This window comes from Leopardus geoffroyi, chromosome B3 (assembly GCF_018350155.1).
Source record: "Leopardus geoffroyi isolate Oge1 chromosome B3, O.geoffroyi_Oge1_pat1.0, whole genome shotgun sequence".
NCBI lineage: Eukaryota > Metazoa > Chordata > Mammalia > Carnivora > Felidae > Leopardus > Leopardus geoffroyi.
In genome coordinates, this window is record NC_059337.1 from 111059404 (window position 1) to 111065639 (window position 6236).

Below are 6236 nucleotides of genomic sequence, written 5' to 3' on the forward strand. Positions count from 1 at the left end.
ATTAGAACACTCGACCCCAGAGTGTCTTGTCTTAGAATTCTCACAGCTGGGCTTACAAAGCTGGAGAATAGGCAGGAGGTTATGAATCTGTGTGTGTGTGTTTGTGTGTGTGTGCTTATGTGGGAGAGACTTTTGGCAAATAAAGACAGACATCAGGATGCAGGGAAGGGCAACTCACAGGAAAACCTTCAGAGAAGTTTAGAAGGAAATATGGTAAAGAAGGTGCAAAAGTCATGACCTCTCACCCTTGAACTAGCGTCTAAGGAAGGAGCACACTGAACGAGTCAAAGAAGGTCGTGCAGATGGGCGCCATTCTGGAGACAGCAAGCTCCTCAGAGGCAGGGACCATGACCTTGAATGGCTGGGATTACTGGGTCCACTGCTAGAGGTCAGACTAGGATGCCTAGGCAGGTCTGGAAACTCAAGGACATCCAGAATTTGTTGTTTTGATCTGCCACCATCACCCCTTTACCCGTCTCCCCACTGCTTTGAAGATAGGGGCATGCCTCCTTTTGGCAAGCTCCAGATGATCCTGGGGGAGCTGCCTAGCACAGTCCCCTGCCTTCCCCTCTCTACAGCCCAAGAGGTGGGCATGAAACCCAAGCCCAGCCAATCAGAGCCCTTCCTGGGAGTTTCGTCTTCTTCTTTTAAAAAAAATTTTTTTTGGGGCGCCTGGGTGGCGCAGTCGGTTAAGCGTCCGACTTCAGCCAGGTCACGATCTCACGGTCCGTGAGTTCGAGCCCCGCGTCAGGCTCTGGGCTGATGGCTCAGAGCCTGGAGCCTGTTTCTGATTCTGTGTCTCCCTCTCTCTCTGCCCCTCCCCCGTTCATGCTCTGTCTCTCTCTGTCCCAAAAATAAATAAAACGTTGAAAAAAAAAATTTTTAAAAAAAAAATTTTTTTTGAATATTTATTTGTTTTTTGAGAGACACAGCATGAACAGGGGAGGAACAGAGAGGGAGACCCAGAATCCGAAGCAGGCTTCAGGCTCTCAGCTGTCAGCATAGAGCCTGATATGGCGCTCAAGCCCACGGACTGTGAGATCATGACCTGAGCAAAAGCCAGACGCTTAACCAACTGAGTTACTCAGGCGCCCCTGGGAGTTATGTCTTCTAAAGCAGGATGTCCTTTTCTTCCTTAGTGATGCCAAACTGGCATGATGTGAGCCTAGAGCTGCCTGCAGCCATGTTGAGCCTGGCCCAGCAACCAAGTCTGGGGCACTATAGGGCAGTAAGAACCCTGATAACAACATACAGGTCACTAAATGGTCCCTGGCCAACATATGGGACATATGGCCAACATAAGTCTGAGACCTAAGGAGAAAGAGGGCTGTAAGTAAAAACAAATTATTTCCATAAACTCTCTATACAACTGTAGGGGAAGGGCAGCACACTGGGGAGGAAAAAGCATCTTTCTGCCACGTCATCACAGAGCAGCTCCTCCCTTTGGTCCAGTGAGTTCCTCAGAAGCAATACTCGGAAAGTAGGGGCAGTGTCTGGTGCTTGGAAGACTTTGGTGCTTGGCCGTGGGCACTGACCCCTGGTGGCAACATGGTGCCTGGCAGGACACGGTGGTATCTCGGAAACCATTAGCAATACCCACGAGAGACAGCAAAACAGCACCGGGGGAGATTCATAAACACATGGGAGACTTATCCCCCTTCTCCCAATTCACAAACATACTTTTCGTTTTCCTATTAGGGGTAGTGGGAATGGTTAATTGACAGAAGATCTCAGGTCCAGGTCTTGCTTCACCAGAAGAGGCAAGAGCAGTGAGGTCCAACTGATACTCTTGCTGTGTTCTCTCTTGTATTTATGGGTTGGGGTGGCCTGGGAAACTCAGGCACATTTGGGTACCCCCAAAAAGCCAGGCCACCTTGTAGCCAGTGTTTAGCTGCACCACTTGCCCCTGACACCCAGAGATTTAAAAATAAGTAAGTGTTTGTTATGTCACGTAGGTCGAGTAGTTGGGAGTGGCTTAGTTGAGTGGTTCTGGCTCGGGGATCTCTCAGGATGTGGCAGCGAGCTGTTGGCCAGGGTTATAGGATCTACTTCCTCCCTGAAGCTTGAGGGTCCCCTTCTAGAAGGGTCACTCATGTGGCTGGCAAATTATGTTGGCTGTTGGCAGCAGGGGTGGGGTCAGGTGGGATGCGGTTTTCCCACACGGACTTTATTATAGGATTGCTTGAGCATCCTCACAACATGATAGGTGACCTACCTGACAGCAAGTGATCCAATAGAATCAGGTAGAAGCTGCGGTGTCTTTCAGGATATAGCCTCAGATGTTCCCCTCCTTCCTTTCTGCAATACCATATCGTGACACAGCTTGCCCCTACTCAGTGTGGGAGGGGACCCCTCAAGGGCATGGATACCAGCAGGCAGGGCTTCTTGGAAGCTGGCTACTGCAGCCTGTCTCAGCATGGAACCATATTCAAAAGGAGCACCAAGTTCACCTCCCAAAGCACTGGGGTCTTCACTGAAGTCTCTAGAAGCAGCAAGGGAGAAGGAATTACATTGCAGAGTGCCCAGTGGCAGTTCTAAAGTTCCTCTTCAGGCATCTCTGTCTCCAGAGTCACACTTCATCACAGCAGCTACTCTCCAAGATCTCCCTTCTCCCAACTTACTCAAATCTTTGTATCCCTTCTGTCCGCCCCACCCCACCCTGCCTCAGTTGTATAGATCAAGCCAACCTCTCTCCATTCTTAGGTCTCCCCTCTACCTTGAAGCTCAGGAACCAGGTAGGCAGTCATAGATACTCTTGGGTGGGGCACAGAAGGTGGACGAAGAGGGAAGGCAGGGAAGAAGGACATGTTAACATTTCAGGTCTATATCACATTGATGCCCTAAGTGCCCAGTACAGTGCCTACAACATGGTAGGTGCTCAATAAATGTTGGTGAATCAACGGATGGTGGTAATGTGCAAATTCTAAGTGAAAATGCTAGTATTTAGTGGTAATATTATAGCAACAAGTTTCCACATAGAACGCAAAAGTGGGGCACCTGGATGGCTCAGTGGGTTAAGCATCCGACTCTTGGTTTCGGCTCAGGTCATGATCTCATGGTTCATGAGTTCAAGCCCTGCACTGGGCTCCACACTGACAGTGCAGAGCCTGCTTGAGATTCTCTTCCTCTCTCTCTGCCCCTCCCCTGCTCACTCTCTCTGTCTCTAAATAAATAAATAAATAAATAAATAAATAAATAAATAAACAAAATGTTTAAAAAAGAACACAAAAGTGATATGGTACTATCTTGTTTTAAAATGTTCATGGGTGGCTCAGTCGGTTGAGCATCCAACTTTGGCTCAGATCATGATCTCGCGGTCCGTGAGTTTGAGCCCCACGTCGGGCTCTGTGCTGATGGCTCAGAGCCTGGAGCCCGTTTCAGATTCTGTGTCTCCCTCTCTCTCTGACCCTCCCCCGTTCATGCCCTGTCTCTCTCTGTCTCAAAAATTAATAAACTTTAAAAAAAAATTTAAAAATGTTCATGAGAGGTATGCCTGGTTGGCTCAGTCAGCAGAGCATGCGACTCTTGATCTCAGGGTTGTAAGTTTGAACACCACATTGGGTGTAGAGATTACTTAAAAAGAAAATCTTTCTTTTTTTTTTTAAATTTTTTCAATGTTTATTTATTTTTGAGACAGAGAGAGACAGAGTATGAACAGGGGAGGGGCAGAGAGAGAGGGAGACACAGAATCCGAAATGGGCTCCAGGCTCTGAGCTGTCAGCACAGAGCCCGACGTGGGGCTTGAACTCACGGACCGTGAGATCATGACCTGAGCCGAAGTTGGATGCTCAAACGACTGAGCCACCCAGGCGCCCCAAGAAAAGCTTTAAAAAATGTTCATGATAAGAACATGTAGCGTTGCTTTTCTGTATATGCACTTTTTTGTGTTCTCCTCTGAATAAGCTTCTTGAAAGTAGGATCTGTGTTTTGTTTATCACTGTGTCCCCAAAACCTGGCAGTGCCTGGCTTACATAGGCAAGAGTTTATTAACACTTAGAATGTATGCAAGACACTTCTCCAAGGTCAATACATATATTAATTCACTTAATTCTGATAGTGACCTAATGAGGTAGGTTATAGTATTATCATCCCCATTTTTCATATGAGAAAATGAGGCACAAGGAGGTTATGTAGCTTGCTGGAGGGCACAGATCAAGAGCTAGGGTTTGGACCAGGGCAATCTTGCTCTACGGTCTGTGACCACCCTCTCTACAACATCTACAGGGTTTGTGGAATTGACTTCAAGTTGAATAAGGAGATCTGCTAGACCTCTCCCAGGGAAAGCCTGTAAATTTATATTAGACACATCTAGAAAAACACAGAAATCCCGAAACCACCAGTGTGCTTTAAGGTGGCTCATGGAGAGAAGAGAAGAAGTTGAAATGCTTCTGAAGGTAGTTGTTTTAGTGAAAGATGAAATACGTCTGAAAAATCAATAAGCACAGGGCAGTGAAAATGCTCTGTATGATACTAAAATGATGGATACGTGTCATGATGCATTTGCCCAAACCCATAGAATGTACAGCACCAAGACTGAAACCTCATGTAAACTTTGGGCTTTGGGTGATAAGGTCGTCACTCGTAACAAATGTGTAATTCTGGTGAGGGATGTGTAATTGATGATGTGGGATGCTGTGCCCGTGTGACGCCAGGGGGTAACTGGAAATCTTTATACTTTCCTCTTAATTTTGTTGTGAATTCAAAGTTGTTCTTAAAATATTTGCAAATGACATATAGGACAAAGGGCTAGTATCCAAAATCTATAAAGAGCTCACCAAACTCCACACCCGAAAAACAAATAACCCAGTGCAGAAAAGGGCAGAAAACATGAATAGACACTTCTCTAAAGAAGACATCCGGATGGCCAACAGGCACATGAAAAGATGCTCAATGTCGTTCCTCATCAGGGAAATACAAATCAGAACCACACCCAGATATCACCTCACGCCAGTCAGAGTGGCCAAAATGAATAAATCAGGAGACTATAGATGCTGGCGAGGATGTGGAGAAACGGGAACCCTCTTGCACTGTTGGTGGGAATGCAAATTGGTGCAGCCACTCTGGAAAACAGTGTGGAAGTTCCTCAAAAAATTAAAAATAGACCTACCCTATGACCCAGCAATAGCACTGCTAGGAATTTACCCAAGGGATACAGGAGTACTGATGCATAGGGGTACTTGTACCCCAATGTTTACAGCAGCACTGTCAACAATAGCCAAATTATGGAAAGAGCCTAAATGTCCATCAACTGATGGATAAAGAAATTGTGGTTTATATACACAGTGGAGTACTACGTGGCAATGAGAAAGAATGAAATATGGCCCTTTGTAGCAACGTGGATGGAACTGGAGAGTGTGATGCTAAGTGAAATAAGCCATACAGAGAAAGACAGATACCATATGGTTTAACTCTTATGTGGATCCTGAGAAACTTAACAGAAACCCATGGGGGAGGGGAAGGAAAAAAAAAAAAAAGAGGTTAGAGTGGGAGAGAGCCAAAGCATAAGAGACTCTTAAAAACTGAGAACTGAGGGTTGATGGGGGGTGGGAGGGAGGGGAGGGTAGGTGATGGGTATTGAGGAGGCACCTTTTGGGATGAGCACTGGGTGTTGTATGGAAAGCAATTTGACAATAAACTTCATATATTGAAAAAAAAAGTTGTTCTTAAAAAAGAAAGTTTAGGGGTGCCTGGGTGGCTCAGTCAGTTAAACCTCCAGCTCTTGATTTCGGCTGAGGTTATGATCTCAAGATTCGTGGGTTCGAGCCCCACAATGGGCTCTGTGGTGACAGCATGGAGCCTGCTTGGGATTCTCTCTCCTGTCTCTGCCCTCCCCTGCTTATGCTCTCTCTCCAAATAAACTCAGACAAAAAAAGTTAAAAAAATATCAGCAGGTAAAAGAAATCCATAGCCATGAAATCAATAATCCAGTTTCACCACCACCCCCTTCCCCCTGCTGTGGACAGAGCGGGTGAATATCTGGCTGATGCTGGGTCCATCGCAAGGTATTGTTCTGGTCATCACAAAGCTCTGGTGTGTTGGATTCATGTTCAGTTTCATCTGGAAATTACTGTTTGGGTGAAAAAATTTTTAAATCACCATGGAAACCAGGAAGCAACACTCCTATTGAGGAACCAACAAATGGAAAGTTTTATAAAATAAGTAACACGGCTTGTGCTTCAGCGCTGGGATTTGCAGCGTCTCCCCCATGGTACACAGTTCATGGCCACTTGTTTAGT